A 17,045-nucleotide genomic window follows, 5' to 3' on the forward strand; every position below is an offset into this window, starting at 1 on the left:
TGAAATATAAGAAAGGACATGTATAAAACCTGGCAGACCCCTGCCGCTTTTTTTAAAGTTGTTGTATCCCTGCTTGCTTATTTCCCTGAGTCTGGCCAGCAAAAGGACTAAAATCCATACTTCTTATATGTTCTTTATATTGATCCATATTCTCTTCATCCATCCCCACTCCTATGTTATATGGTGGGAAAAGGAGGGAACTAACACTCATGCATCTTCTGGCTCATCCCCCCTGCAACACATGACCTTTGCCTTAGTACATGACATCAGCATATCTCCTCCCAGCATATACTTTTTCTGAATACCTGGGTCTCTATACAGTGTCATAAAAGCATCAGCATAAACCCATTTACCAAGTCAGCAACAAAACACCAATTCTAAAATAAAACTACAAAAATCCATTTTCCCCATTCACCAATTTATAAGGTGTCCACTACTGCTTACAGTATGTATGCATTTTGTCTTTAGTCATTGGATTTCCCCCAGGTTTTCAAAATAAAACCCCAAGAGCTACAGGGTAGAATTGTTGGACTAGTTTGCCAGTACTCCATTGCCCAATTCCATTATCCTTAGGTTCCAGACTTCTAATACAAATAATTTTTTACTCTCTGGTCCAACTCCTTGTTGTCAGAGGAAGGAAAAGCCCTCTCTTCCATCACACAGTTTTGTCTGTAACAATTTTAATGCCTAGGCATTTATTTATTTATTTCCCAGTTCTGATGCCCTGTTGATATTTACACAGTGCCCTGACCTTGTGTCAGCAAAGATAGGAGGACACCTCCTCTCTTTCACACACTATTTATGTTGTGTACAGTGATAGTCACTGTTCCAAATCTTCCTTATCCAATTTACACAGAGCTTGAAGTTTTCAACTACCAATCCCGCTGGTCAGCCCAGGACTGCTCGCACTGATCAATTACAACAAAATGAAATTTGATACTCACCAGTCTAGAAATTCACATGACTTTTGCCCTTGTTCAAATATCTCTGGAGTGTTTTACCTTTGAGTTGCTCACCACCTCGATGCTGGTAGAGGATTTGACGGAGTCTCCAACCAAACTGGTGCAAATTCTATTTGATCTGATTCTCCTTTGCTGGTAGCAGCAAGGTGATCCAGGCAAGGGAAGGCTTTATAGTTCCCATTTGGATCACCTAGATTGTTGTCCCAAAATGGGTTCTTTCACCTGTTAATGCAAGAGGCTGATCCACACACAAAGCTGAGGTACTTGATTTATTTAGAGTTCTGCTAGAAAGGGGTGCTGGGTGACAAACCCGCAAACCCAGCACACAGACTATCAAAGCTTTTTACTGTTTCTACATTTTAGCAAACAAAGACATTAATGTTCATTTGTTACAAGTTACATAATTCTGCTATTAATTGGTGTTCTGTCTTCTCTTGGTTTAATTATTCCCTTGCTTCTTTTGCTAATTAGTCTGCTCGCTCCGTCTTTCTCTTCCTTGAGTTAGTGTGTTTCTTGAGTCCGTGGTTGTTATTTTCCCTTGCCAGAATTACCTTTTACCCCGTTGAAGTGTTGGCTTTTTTACTTCCTTATCTTGGGAGTTCTGCCAGATGACCTTGTCTCCTATAAATTCTGCATTCTTTGTGTCTACTCTCAGTGGCACATCATTCTCCCCCAGCTCTGCTAACCTCCTGCTAGGTCTGTGATCATTGAAGCATGACAAGCCCTAAACCTTAACAAGACTATTCTGTGAGCAAGTAAATAATCTTTCTAATACCTGGATATCACTCTTGTGAAAACAAGCTCTCAAGAAGATTAAATTCACTTGTGTTGGTAGGAAAATGTCCCATCTTCAGGACTACTCCAGCTGGTGTAAGGCAGAAATTTTTCTTTCAGGGTCTGGCTGATGTACTTCTCTGACTATCAGGTCTTTGGTCCAGGCTGTAGTAGGATTGCAGGTAGGCACCACTGGATGAATTCTAAGTGTCTGAATCAATCTGAGCCTTTGATAATGACACTTTTAAGAAAGTGCCACTAAGCCCTGTGTCTTGAAATTGAAGTGCTTGGTTGGTTCCTGAATATGCATTAGCAAAGAGCCATGTTTCTATGTATCGCTGACTTCCTCTAGCGCAGTACCACCTTTAGAACTCATTCCTATAATCACAATATAGGAGGTCACTGGTGGTTGAAAACAAAGACTGAATTAACCATTAAGGTAAGCAAAAATTACGAAGTATTCAGCAGGCAGATTTGCTTTTCTTCTTGTGGGAATCTTTATGGATTGCTAATTCTAATAATGAACAAAAGTGATTTACCTTTATGTTATTCAGTCTGCATAATTACAGAAATATTTGAAAAAGAATATGGGAAATGTATAAGTTCAGAAATATTTGATGTTGTCCTGATTTCATCTGTAATAGGATTTGCTTTTTTCCTAATTGCACAATGTGTTTTAGATTCAGCAGGAGGATAGTGTAGATGAAACATTAGTGATTTGGCTGTTGCCATTAGAACTGATGTTTCCTGTGTTCTGCCAATGAACAAGTGCAGAAGAAGTTGGAAGGGAGCCCAGCGAAGACAGCTGACCTGAACTGATCAAAGGGATATTCCACACCAGAGAACATCATGCCCAGTGTATTAACTGGGGGGAGTTGTACAGGAGCTGCGGCTCTTTCACTGGCCAGTAGGTGATGAGCAATTGTATTGTGTATCTCTTATCTTTTTTGGGTTTTATTCCTCTTTATCACTATTTTTGTGGTTGTTGTTGTTTATCATTGTGATGATGATGATGCTATTACATTATGTGTCATTTCTTAAACTGTTCTTACTTAAACCAGTGTGTTTTACTTTTCTTTCAGATTTCCCTTCCCACTGGGGAAGGGGGAGGAGTGAGTGACTGTGTGGTTCTTGGTCACCAGCTGGGGTTAAACCATGACAGATGCAAGCAGTGAAGGAATTCCACAATGAAAGAAGGTATTTTTTTAAAGGAAAAATAAATCCTGTTGATGCTTGGAAGCATCTATTATAGTATGACCGAGTGAAAAATTGCTATGGATAAGCAGTTTCTTTTAGCAAACCAGTGAATGACTTCAGTAGTTACACAGTAGTATCCTAGTTATATAAGAACTCTCCCACAATTATTCTTGTTTTGCTTCTGCTGATGCTAAGGCTGTAGTTATGTTGTGCTATTGTCACAAATTATCTACACACAGAGGTCTTCAGAGAAGTTAGTTTATGAATGAAATATGTGGTAGGGATGTCTTTGTGTTTGAAAGACTGAAAAGAGAATCAGAAGGACTATGGTAGATTTGGCACATTGATTTGCCACAGATGTGTTTTTAATTTTAATTTCGCATACATGTGTATGGATCTATTGCATTAAATGGAGCAGTGATTTAAATCAAATAAGGACCAGTCCTTTCATCTACTAAAGTAACATGAGAAGCAGCTTAGTGCTGCGTAACAAAGTGGATCTGATTCACTGTTCAGTGGTTCTATTCTGTTTATACACTCTCATACCTCTTTTCCTTCCATTGTCATTTCCTAGTAAACCCATGAAATATTTGATTGTTGTGGGAAAAAAAATAAAAATTCCAAGTGGAGATTAAGCAGTATGGATTGATTGTAAGTGATGAAGAAGAGAATATCCTGTGTAAGAACCTTCAGGTCAGGGTTAAGGATCAGTGACCTGTTTGCTTTGTGCAGCTTGTCTAAGGACAGGTCAGGACAATTGCTTCTCAGAGAAGATGGAGAGGATTTGATGGAGTCTCTAATCAAACTGTTGCAAATCCTATGTGTCTACCTAATATTATGTGTCTGCCTAATATTATGCATAACCTCCCTAATTTGGGGATATCTGAGGATCCACATGGAGATTACCATCTTCTAAATCAGAACTCTTCTTTCCTGAAAACAGAGGAGGGAGATAAACACATTCTTTCTTGTAGTGCAAACCAGCCATCCTGTGACCAAGCACCTCACACTGTCTCTTTCCTTATCTCTTCCTGTAAATAAGAAAATACTTTTCCTGTGGGAATGAGAAAAGTGGCCTTGAATGACTGCGTCAGAAGCTATACATATGCTTTAGTTTTAGTGCTTCAGGATTTTGCATTTCATTGTGTTCTTGCCTCCTAAAAACTTCTCTGAAGTCTGGTGGATGAACCAAGATTTGCTGAAAAAAACATTTTTTTGGTCTTGTGAGATAGAATATGGTTGTTTGGTTTGGATTTTTTTGGTTGCTTCTTTTTGTGGTTTGTTTTTCTCAACAACAACAACAACAATAATAATTTTAAAAATCTGTCTGTCACAGATGTCTGTAACAAATGTGAGCATCAAAATGTCTTGTAGTTGTGCTTACATAGCCTGTTATGTTTCAGTGAAGGCTAAAGAACTTTTGGACTGAGGATCCCATTTTGCACGAAAGCAGATGACAATATGAACATTTCATGGCTCATATGGGAGGTGAAAACAAAATCCAGAGGATAAAGGTGAAGGTCTGGTACAAAGGACTAGGTGTCAGCTGAATGGAACTGAGATCCCATATCTGAATTCACCTAAATGAATTTGTCTAGGTTCAAAGTTTCTTAGTTTTCCTGTATTTTAACTACGTCTTTCTTTACAAAGTAGATATATCTAGTTAGTACATGTCTTGGGACCATTATACAGTTTTACCCAGGCTATTTGTCAAGATTGTCTGATGGAAGAATTATGAATAATGCAGAAAAAAGAAGAAAAATAAAGGGTGGAGACCTGAAAATCAGTTTTGACTTTGGGCAACCCGAAATTCTCAGAGAGATGCTACTTTAGCTACTTTAGCTTCCATATTGTCTTTGCTTCCCTCAGCATTGCCCTCTTTTCTTCCTTAAGAAGTAGTAATGATAAACTGTTAGTTTATGTGATAAAAACTTGCCTGTGCTCCACAAGGTAGTGCAAAGAAACATTGGCAGGTGGGGAGGAGCCTTAGTAACCCTTTCCGCAGCTGCTCCCAGCCCCTGGATCACTGGATCCTATCTCCTCAAACCCAGAGGAGCACAAGGGACAGTGGCAGGCAAAGACCCAATGTAAGGATGCTGAGGAAAGGCCCCTTCCAGCATTGTGCTGGGGCAGCCTCATCCCCGTGGCATGAGAGAGAAATGCATCAATATGGGCCCATCCTGGAGCACCTCACAGACTTCCTCGTTTTGCTGCCTGGAGGTAGAGGACACATTGCAGCATACACAGGAAGACAGGACTTATGGGATGCTTAGGGGAGAAATTAAAAGCAGGAAAGGGAATGGAACTAGGTTGTTTGGGAAGGAAAAAGCATGTGAAAATAGAGGGAGAAAAATGACTGGTCATGTTTAAACAGCAGCTGGTCAAAACTCTTCTCTGTTATGACCTGAACACCATTATGCCCTCCCAGCAAACTCCATTTCTAAATATTTTCCTGGGCGAGGGACTGTTTGACTTTTCAAAGGAATTTCCATCTGGCTGCATTGTCTGACTCTTTGGGTTAGATCTTCATGACTAATGTTCTCATCTGCTTGCAATCAATTGTAATAAACAGTTAGACTAACTGTTATTGTTCATCTGTCTGTAAGAAGGTCATCTTGGCAGCTAGTGAAAGAGTGGTTATGAAAACACTACCCGAGAAATAGGAGATACAAGGTTCCTAATGCTTTTTCACCTGTATGAGTTAGTGCTAGTCTAGTTTAAGTTGAGGTGTTGTGTGATAAAAGAAGAAATCAAAATGCCAGATTAGATTTGCTTGGTATTCCTGCTGAACAGTGTTTTTGTTTCTGGGAAGCGTGCATCACCTCATTTTTCCCCTGGAAAACCCTTAGGCCTGAATCACAGAATCCAATAAACATAATAGGAAAAACTCCACTGACTTGTTTACCTACAACTGCAGAGGAAATATTTCACACTGAATGTATTTTAAGAGATCACCATCAGCCAAATTACTCCTGGGAGCAAGCCTCTAACAGGACATGAATGATTCCAAGCTTAAGGTGAAGTTTACTGCACACAGCCAAATTGATGTGATGGTTAACTTTCACTCAAAGAGCTGGTCCTTTTTCTCTCCTGTTTGGCCTCAATACTGTTTCAGCTTGGAAAAATAGTGTGACTGGAAAGCTAATCACCTTTCCTTTCTCTGGGCAGGAATGATAGTGATGAGAACAATCCAGAGGAGCACAGCCAGTAGGGTGGAGTGGATTCTGTCCCTCTGCTCTGTTCTACCTTGGTGAGACCCCACCTGGAGCACTGCATCCAGCTCTGGGGGCCTCAGCACAAGAAAGATGTGGACCTGTTGGAGCAAGTCAGGAGAAGAGTCGCTGAGTTGATCAGAGGGCTGGAGCACCTCTCTTATGCAGAGAAAGTTGGGGCTGTTCAGTCTAGAGTGGAGAAGGCTCCGGGGAAACCTTGTAACACCTTCCAGTACCTAGAGGGACCTTATAAGAAGGCTCGAGAGGTGCTTTGCACAAAAACATGTGGTGATAGGAAAAGGGGGAATGGCCTTAAGTTAAACGATGGCTGGTTTGGGCTAGATATTAGGAAAAAACTCTTTACTGTGAAAGTAGCACAGGTTGCCCAGAGGGGTTGTATTAGTTTATGAAACTAACTAATGTGAGTTTATGGTCTTGAACACCTCTAACTAATCCCATTGTTAGAGGTGTTCAAGACCAGGTTGTATGGGGCTCTGATGATCTAGTGGAAAGTTTCCTGTCCACAGCAGGAGGATTGGAATGGTCTGTAAGGTTCCTTCCAATCCAAGCTATTCTATGATTCTATGTGCTTAGTGATGAGATTTTTCCTGTGTTGGTCAGTAGCTTGTTTTCTTCCTCATTCAGCAGTTAATTTTGTGTGCTCTGGAGGACTGAGTTTATTTTGAGGGGTTTTTTGAGGTTTGAATGGCTCTTTCTAACATCATTGAAGGAGGATGGTGGTTTGTAAGGTTATTGTTAAGCAAGACAGACACTTTGGACTTCCTTGTTCTTGGAAAGTTTTGTTTCCATGAAATCAGTTAAAAAATGTAATAGAGATATAATTAAATATTTTCCCCTAAAAAGTTCGTAAAAGTTAATAACTTTCATAGAGAACTAAGAAAGTCTAAGCAATTATTGCTAAGTGTCATGGCTGTGGCCTTTTTGTGAAAAACTGCAAAATAAGGTGGGAACCAAGAATGTTTACATCGCTTGGTTTGACAACAGGCATAATAACCATGCCAAATTCAGCTTATTTATTGGTTTTTTAGTTGTTGTTTCATTTGTTTGGGGCTTTTGTGTTTGGTTATTTTTCCTTTCTTGTGTACCCATCCCATTGGGTCATTTGCATCTTTGTCCTGCCCCTCCCTCAAATGTTACTGTTGCAGATAAGCTTTGTTTCCCCTCGGGACCTGGTCACATATGAGAATGGATATTACCAGCAAGTCTAAAAGCCTGCCTTGCTAATGATCTTGGCTAAAGGATGCTAAATGGTTGCAGGAACACTTCCTTCTGTGGTTGATATATTACTAAGTAACAAAGTTGTTCTGAAGGCTCTCATAAACCTTGCCAGGAATGCGTGACCAGAGAGGTTCCTGTAACAGGATGGATTCTGTGTTAGGAATAGCTCATGTAGCCCCATGAAAATATGACTGCATCGGTTCTGTGTTCAGAGAAGTGCCTACAGTACCGTCCATTCTCACAGAATCACCAAGTAGGTAAGACTGAAAGGGGCCATAGTGGGTCCCACAAATGGTCCAACTTCCCCTTCACACTATATCAGAAACAGTTCACATTTCCTGCTTGAAGACCCTCAGTGAATCCAGTGATATTCAGTTGATTTGCTGTGTAGATTGTGACTCTAAAAACTAGAGTGAAAACTGCTGGTTCTCTTTTGTTTGCTACTTAGAATTTTGCAGAAGTCTGTCTGTGGAAGAACTTGCACAGAGCCTAAAACTTAGGTGGGTTCCTAAGCCCTGTCTCAGTCTTTGCTGAGTAAGCAGTTGGACTGTATGGGAGTATATCACTTGTGGAATTGGTGAATTGGCATGAGTCTTTTAATTCTGTGACATTACTAACTGGTCATTGGCACCCATTATTTTGAAATTGCTTAACCACACACGACAGGCAATTGAAGAGGATTGCATTTGACAGATCAATGTTTTGGGCAGGACAAAAGCTCTGAACACAGGAACTTTTGATGTGCTGAAGCCATGAACCAGTTCACTCTAATGCTTATTTCAAAGTCTATTGGAAGGACAGCTTTGAAACCCTTGATGAATAAAGAATGTACGTGTAAAAGATGTCAAGTTTGGGCTATCCATCAGATATTTCATTTACACTGTGAATTTGTTAGATCCAAAGGACTCCATTATCCAGTGGAAATTGGGATATATGTTATGTTGAGCAGGTTCAAGCTGAGTTAAACAGAGGGGCCAAATCTGTTTAAAGAACATGTTTGGAGTGCAGCTTTATGAACAGATGGCCGCTCCAAATGAGGCAACTGTGTTTTCCTTCCTTGATCTCTATTGGCCTGGTGTGTGGCCTTGGACAAATGGCTTGCTCTCATATTTCTTGCTTCCATCTGCTGTTCCCAAAGCACTCAAGGAGACAGTTTTTACATGATACAGTGGTTTTGATAAGAATTTTGTGGTTTTATTTTACAGCAAAGAGAGCAATCATTTGAAAACCTGATCTTTCACTATTAAAATAAAGCAGCTTTCATAATCTGATTTATTTTGTTTATTGTACTGATAAAGCTACCAAACACAACTTAATTACATTAATGACCTTTATAGAATTATAAAGAAGGAAAACTTCTCTTAGATTGTATATCTCATTATGCTTGCAGGTGTAATTTCTTCTTCATTTTTATAGTGCTTTGCATTAGAAATGTACTGGTTTCTGCAGGTCATCAAATGTGGGAGATTGCAGGGGCAGTGTGCTTCCATTGGGATGCATGGAATAAGACAATCCAGAAGTGTAACATACAGTATGTAAGACGTTGCTGATATTCCATTGTAATCCCTGAAAAAAATTTTGATTTCACATTACCTTTAAAAAATCTTGTCTTGCAATGAAAGTGCTTAGGTTGAAAAGCCTTCTGCTGAAGCATTTTGGAGGAAAAGGAGAGGATAAGCTGCTAGAAAACAAAATCACAGAGTGTCCTGAGTTAGAAGGGATACATGAGGATTGTCAAAGTTAGTCCTGGCTGTTATCTGTAGGGTACAACACAGGTTAATATGATTTAACTTCCTTAGTCTCTTCTTTAGTGTTTTTTATTTTCAAAATCCTTTGCAAGCAAAGGGATTTTGCATTCCTTCCTGACTACATATTTAAGCAGCTTCTCCCTGTTTTATGAGGAGTCTGAAGGGTGCACAACTTTCTTCTGTGTGCTTCAGGCAATCTTGAGTTCTGGTGTGATCTGCTTTACAAAATACAATCACCCAAATGCAATCCCCAAGTCACATTATTTTTTAGACAGAATTGCAAATTATTAATAGTCAATGTCTTAGCAGTACAACTGGAGCACAAGCTGGGAGATGCCTGTGTAACCCAGCTCTCCCACTCAACCAAAAAGGTTTCCTGCAGAGCCTCGAGAGTCTTCAAAGTTCTCAAAGCTTTTCCATCAAGACAGACTGCAGAATCCACATGGCACGAGGCATCAGATAACCTCAGTAACTAATAACCTCTTTTCCATGTACTATATTCTGCACCATACTGTAAACTAACATGTTAACAAAACAGAACGTAGCAAATAAATAAAGGCCTGAGAGAGAGCTGTGGATCACCAATACAGCTTCTGTTTTCCAAAGTCTGTCCCACTCATGTTTTTATCTAGGAATCTAGTTAGGATTAAAAGATGGTGTCATGGGTTGTCCCTGGCCAATTGCCAGATACCCACCAAAGCCACCCACTCACTCCCTTCTGCAGCTGGACGGAAGAGAGAAAATTTAACAAAGAGTTCCTGAGTCGAGATAAGGACCAGGAGAGACATCACTCATCAAATAATGTCACATGCAAAACAGGCTCAACTTAGAGGTATGCATTGAATTTATTACTAAGAAAATCGGAGCAGGAAAATGAGGAGCAAAATGAGCCCTTAACAACACCTTCCCCCCACTCCTTCCTCTTTCCAGCTCTACCTCTCACCCTGGTGGTGCAAGGAGACAGGGAATGGGGATTATGGTCAGTTCACCACCTGAGGCTGCTCCCACTGCTCAGGAAGAGGAGTTATTTTCCTGCTGCACCCTGGGGTCTCTCCCATGAGAGACAGCTCTCCATGAATGTCTCTGATGCAGCTTCATCTCATTAAAATCAGCTCCCTGTGACCTGCTGCATGTGAATCCCTCTCTTGGGCACCAGTCCCCCTCAAACTGCTGCAGTGTGGGTCACGATTCCATGGGGTGCAGTCCATCAAGGTCAGACTGCTGCAGCCTGGGGGCAGGGCCCCTCCCTCCATGGGTCTCCCACAGGACCACAGTCTACTCCAGTTATCCACCTGCTCTAGCATGGGGTTCCTCCACAGGAGGCAGGTGGATTTCTGCATCCCCCGTGGACCCCCGTGGGCAGCAGAGGCACAGCTGCCTCACTGTGGGCTGCATCACAGCCTGCAGGGGAATCTCAGCTCCAGTGCCTGGAGCAGCTCCTGCCCCCCCTTCTCCACTGACCCTGGTGTCTGCAGCATTGTTCCTCCCGCATGTTCTCACTTTGCTCTTCTCTGGTCACAATGACAACTGCACAACCTCTTTTTGTTTTTCTTTCTTCTTAAATATGTTAACATAGAGGCGTTACCACCATTTCTAATTGGTCCAGCCTTGGCTAGAGGCTCATCTGTCTTCGGAGCCAGCAGGAGTTGGCTCTGTAAGACACGGAAGCAGTGTCCAACATCTTGTCACAAAAGCCACCCCAGAATCCCTCCCTCTCCTTCCCCACTGCCATTTCCAGAACTAGGCCATGGAACTCCAGTACAGGTGGTCATAACTCAATGTCTTCTAAGACAGAATAAGGTAGGTATAAGAAGTTAATTTACACCACAGTAGAAAGGTTCACACCATAATAGGGAGTATATATGATTTATTAGATAAAGAATTTAACTTTGAGAGTCTGAATTCAACTGGTTAGAGTCTTTTAATTTAAAGGCTCATGGCAACATATTTAATACAGTGAAAATAAAATAAGGTGACTGATAGCCTGTAATGGCACAAGTGGAGGCCACAAAAGATCATTTCAGGCTTGGCTCTAACTGTAATTCCCTGTATCTTACCACTATCCAATGCTTTTTCCAAGAGGAAATACTCCAGATTTATGTACTTTGCTATGAAAATAACCCACATAGCTTACATGAAGGCTTTAGCTTCTGCCATGTTCTACTTGTGGCAGTGGCTGCTGCACTTGGTCCTGCTGGACTACTGTATTTATTTGTGCCAGAGCCAATGGCACAAATGTTGTACATTATTGAAGTATTGGTTAGCCTGAACATACTGCTGGGCTAGTGCACTCCAGAGGGCCAGAAGGCTTCCCTGGTTTTCATGCTTTGAGCAACAAAAACATTGAGAACTGGGCTGGGCTGGTAACCAGAAAGCAAATACATTTTTATGTCCTGGGGGCGCAGTGATGAAGCATGAGTGCTGGCTAGGTCACTTGGCTTGGGTGATCAGGCTGTGTTCACTGTGGAAGTGTCTATCTGTCCCTTCAAATCATACAGTCAAAATTCAATCCTATGCCTTTTCAGAATTTAGTCCTTTTTAGACCATGCCAGTCCAGAGGCATAGTTATCTTACTTTCTGTTCTTCATGAATGGTTTTCTACTGAATTAACATACTGATAGATAATTGAGAGTTCCTGGGGTTGCTTGCTAGGAACTTTGTTCAGCATTTATTTGTTGTAGTATGTATGATTGTTTATTATGCTGTGCAATTTGACATATAGTCCAGAAAAGTGGTGTTGCTGAGTTATTTTTTGTAATCATTATATTTCTAAGGCAGGGCCATTAGCTGCTCATAATATAGACTTGTTCTCAGCAATGCAATAAAGTAAGCTAAGGCTACATTGTTGTGTTGTTCGTATTGCTCTTTCATTTGTAAATTGTGGCATTTAATTATGCACTAATGATTGTTTTCATGTAGCTGCAGTAATATTATCAGGCATTTGTCCTATGTTCACCACAAACTCACTGTTTTTCATTATCAAAGCTAATTTTCTCTGTAGACAGGTCAGACTAGTTTTATTAGTTTAACTAGAGGAAGGGGCACGCAGAATGTTTTTAAACATCTCTCAGACTCTTGAATTCCAAGATTTATTTCAAAAGCACTTAATAGAAAGCACACAAGAAATCAGATCAGGGCAAATCTTTGTCTGCCCTGCAGACTACCCTCTTACCTCTTACGTTCAGTAGAAAGAAGATGGTAGAATTGCCATCAGTGGACCGGTTTAGAATGGTATTATAAAAAGAAGCAACTGTGACCAATTCTGAAATGCTAAATCCTCTTTGAGAATTCTTTCTTAAAGTGTCATAATTAGGAAGTCCTTAACATCACATTGAATCTCATGATTGATAGGTAAAGTATTTCCAGAGTTGTTTTTTCCCTTAAACAGAAATAGGTAAAAGGGACTGTTACTATTAACATTCCACAGGGTCATCAAGTTTTCCCCTGCAACTAATGTTCCACTGCTAGCAAATACTTTTTTTCAGATCAAGCATGACAGAATGTGTTATAGGTATGATAGCAGAGAAAACTGATACACAGTCTGCAAAAACAGACACAGAAAATTGATTTGAAATTTTACCTAGTGTGGGAACATGTTTACCCACAAAAAGACATCTGCTTTACTTTAAGAAGGTGTTAACTGGTTCATAAGTCTTCACGAGACAGTTTTGTGCTATTCTGTGCTTCTCTTTACCTCTGTCTTGGGAGAAAAAAGTTTGTCTCAGTTCTTATTCTCTGCTTAGAGCACTTAGAGCTTAAATGAGAAGTTGTGTTTGTACTCAAAGTTTATTCCTAAAGATTTTTCTGTGTGCATAATAGTGTTTCAACTCAAATGCTGACAAGTAGGATAATAGTAGGGATCATTTTAGTTTTCTGGGATGCTGGGGCCTGGATTAGTTAGATGATTCCTTGTATTCCCCATAGATGTCTCCTTTCCTCAGTCCATTTCATTATACCTTATCACAAAAAAAGAAGTGCAGTTGAGCCAATTCACTTGTTTGACTTGCTGCCTACACTTTGGAATATGTTCCATCAAAGTTTCATCTTTTGATGCTCCTGTGAACAGTAGTACAGTACACCATCTAGACCTTAGACTTATTCATCTGATAATGTCTTAGAAACCAAAGTATTATGAAGTCGTAAACAGAGAAGAAGCATAAAGCTTGGCATTATGTTTCCTGCATTTTTCAGTGGAGCTGTTCTGTAACATCTGCCTGATGCTGGAATAAACCATGCAATTAATCTAACAGTTCTAATGACAAAGGAATGTGAGAGATCAGAAGAGAGCATATACGGTTACCTCACCCTTTAGCAGCCGTATGTTGAAATCTCTTTTGTAAAAGGCAGAGTTCAGGCATGGAGTATGCAGTTTCACAGTCTAGGTACGGTACCTCTGCCATAGAGCTGAAATATGAGTCAGTTTATCTAAAGACTGCTGTCAACAGATACATTTTATGTGTCCAACCTACCACAGATGACATCTGTTCTGTGGAGTTTTTCAGGATATTGTGTCACTTGGCTTTAGGGGTGTTGGATGGGCACCTGTGTTAAGGTCTATGCTCTACTTTCATGGGTGGGTCTTCTGAAAACCTGGAGATTGCATCACATTTAGAAGCTTTGAATTAAATCTATAGAACTGGATAGCACCTACAATATTTCTACAATATTTCTGTGGGACAGAAAAGCTACATGCCTATATCTGCGTGACTCTGTAGACAGAATTTGCTTTGCTATAATTACACTTGGAATTATATGGTTTGCTTGGGGCCTACACATTTACAGAAGCACCATTTTCTTATTATATTCACAAGACTATCAGTATGTTTGCAATAAAGTAAATCTCATTTAACCCATTAGATAAGTCTGGATAGACTTCTGAAAATTATTTTTGTTGAAATATAGACATGATCATTTTGCAAGCCTTATTTAACTGCTTCTGTTCAATACAGTGATTGAAATATATTTGAATATGAATGTATGCTTACATTGCAAGTTAGGTCTTTATTTTTCAATATCTAGGACATAACGAGTTTTGTCTGTTGTTCTGCCTACTTTTTTTTTTTTTTTTTAAGTAAGTTGTGGAAAATACAGTGCCAGTGTCCATGTTTGTTTTATAACAAAGAAGTTGGAACTGAAAGAAACAGAAGAATGATGGTGTTTAGCAGAATTTGGAAAATCCTGATTTTCTGGCAAGTGTTGACTTTCCATTGCAATTATAACTGGCATATTCAGTATTTGAAATATTTTATCATGGTCCTTTAGAGTGACCATGTTCTCTAAATACGTGTGCCACTTATACCACATTTTTCATGTCAATTTAAGCAGATGTATTAAAATTGAATAACAGATTGAGTAGTGGTTTTTATCTTGAATTTCCAGGTGTGCCACATCAGTATGGCTCTGACCTAAATGGAGGTTTTATTTTAGAGCAAGCAGGTGAAGAGTTGCATGATAGGTTCTGGTCTTACAGGCTGTCTAACTTGTAGTATGTTGTCCTGTTGTAAAAACAGGAAGTCCACAAGAGGAATAATCCTCTAATTGCATGTACTCCCACATACATGCAATAATTTAAAAATTGAACCTGTCTGAACATGGTCATGTAAAGGGCAGCAAATGTAGGTAGTTTACACTATCTTTGTATAATATGCCTGATTGTTTTCTACAGGTGAACCTAGAGTTAGAAACTCAATGGAGACAAAATGCCATGTGGCCAACAGCCTTTGCTTTAGTGTCTGCCTGTGATTCTTCTGAACTGCTATTTAGCTGACACTTACCAAAGCCTGGTGCAGTGTCTGGGTGAGTGAAGGAGAGAATAAAGAAAAAAAAAGTATTAAGGTAGGAAAGAGGGTGTTTTGAAATTACGAAGAGAATAGAAGGTATAGAAGTTCCTCACAAAGAACAATATAGGAAAGCATTTCAGTGAGGTGTGTGTTTTCTGCATGTGAAGCAGTGTGTTTATTATCATCCAATTGGCTGTAATCATGGCAACTGCAGATGCACCTGCCTGTTTTGCACCTTGGTACTCAGGTGTTATTAGTGGCTCCTAAAGAAATACCCATAGTTGAAGTTTCCAGATCGCTGACACCAGAGTTATGATCTCCAAGACAGTGACAGTGGCTCTTGCCTGGAAATTCGGTTTTGCGGCTCATTATCCAGGATTCTCACTCATTTTTCTGAAGAAAATTTGGACTTCAGTCCCTGCTGTACTAGGATGGGGATTCAGTCTTGTCAGTCACCTGGGTGACATTCTTTTCAGAGAACAGATATATTATTATTTGGGAGTACTCTTGGGATCTGTGGTGATTGCTACCTCAAAAATCCTGATGGTATCTGCCTCTCTAATAGCAGATCTTGTTTGTGATACAGCTGGGTATACTCAGTTTGTGGACTGGATCCAAACCATAAACATATGGAATGCATGAGTGGCAAAAGATGTAATTGAAGTGGGGTAAAGAATAGCAAGGTAGCAATGCAATTCCCTAACCATTTATTATGTAGCAATTATAATTATGAAAGCATCCTAGGGGGAAGTAGGTCTAAGGTTGTTTTGGCTTTGTGCCAATTCAGGAACAAATTACAAGTGCTAAAATCTGTGTGAATTTAATCAGTATCCTCCATGTTGTTAAAGATTCCACCAAATTCTAGTGGATAATAAAATGTTAGAATAAATATAATACAGCTATGTAACAGAAGTGCTAAATAAATAAAAAGATCTAGCACCATTATTTTTATGCATTGAAGAATGTGTGTCTCTGGCAGGAAGCAGTAGAGGAAAGGACATAAAACAACCTGGGCATGAGGATATTCAAAAATGCAACAAATACTCTTGTTTCTGTCATGATGTTGAGAGGGCATGGCATCTAGGCCATGGTCTGGATGAGTGGGTGAAAAACCTATTGCCAATCCAAGTGCTTCCCGTTTGGAGAAATGCACAGAAGTGAGAAGAAGACTGCAGTAGGGTAGCAACCTCAGGCACTAATCAAGCAGTAAGTGATGTTTTGGGAGGATCTTCTTTGTTGTCATTTTTCTACAGTTGAATACAATGATATTGAATGTATGAATTATTATTTGTGTAAGGTTCTCCAAATTATCTGCAAAGGTTTATTTTGAAGCTCTCCTAGCTTTTCTTTTAACTCAGTCTTTCACTAGTTGAGTATTAACTTGTAATAAAGTGGCATATATTCAGATTCTCAAACTGGGGACAACCTGTTAAGAATAAGATAGAAGACTCAGACTAAGTGCAGGTAGTTCAGATAATACAGCGCTGTTTGCCCCAGTGACTTCTCTACCATTTTGGTGGCTTTTCCTGCTTATCTCACATGTTTTCCCTCTTCAGTGATTTTCTGGCTTTTGGACTTCTTTTGAGTTGGGTCTTTGTTTGGTTGTTTGAGGGTGGGGGGCGTGGGAAGAGAATGTTTTTGGCAGGTGATTTTGTTTGTCAGTTTGGTTTTGGTGTTTTTGTTGATTTTAGTGGTGGTGCTTTGGGGTTTGGGTTTCTTTTTTTGCTATGATTACTTTGAACCAACCTCTGCTTCTGATGTCTTTAAGTGTCATGCGAGTGTGCCAGTCTTATGAAATCTTACCTTGGAAGAATAGGAATCCTACTGGTGAATTGGTTATATGCCTGGTTTAGTGATATACTGAAAATGCTGTGAATTCCTCCACTGCTGTAATCACAGTAATCATCTTTTGGTTTGGATGTGCCTTTGATAAGACAGCCTGTCCTAGCATCTACACTGTCTTAGAGAGTGCAAAGATTTTGATGCTTTTAACAGTTCCCACTAAAATTCTTCTGTGAAGCCATGGGATGAGATATGGTGTGAAGCAGCCTTAAGGTTTCAAGGGGTCCTGAATAAACATCACCACAGAACCCCCCAGTGACCCTTTAATTAGAGCAGCAAATTAAAGTTTTT

The 17,045-nt window shown here is 39.9% G+C and overlaps 1 protein-coding gene across 2 annotated transcripts in view; it reads left to right on the top strand.

Moving 5' to 3' along the window:
* LOC102064703 (MOB kinase activator 3B) overlaps window positions 1–17,045 on the top strand; it is an 87,593-nt gene that overhangs the window by 9,444 nt on the left and 61,104 nt on the right. For both annotated transcript variants that reach the window (XM_074533915.1, XM_074533916.1), the window contains exon 2: window positions 2,819–2,933. The gene's annotated coding sequence lies outside the window, so the exon portion shown is untranslated. The remainder of the gene's footprint in view (window positions 1–2,818; window positions 2,934–17,045) is intronic.

The sequence above is a fragment of the Zonotrichia albicollis genome, unplaced genomic scaffold, assembly GCF_047830755.1.
Source record: "Zonotrichia albicollis isolate bZonAlb1 unplaced genomic scaffold, bZonAlb1.hap1 Scaffold_150, whole genome shotgun sequence".
Classification (NCBI taxonomy): Eukaryota; Metazoa; Chordata; class Aves; order Passeriformes; family Passerellidae; genus Zonotrichia; species Zonotrichia albicollis.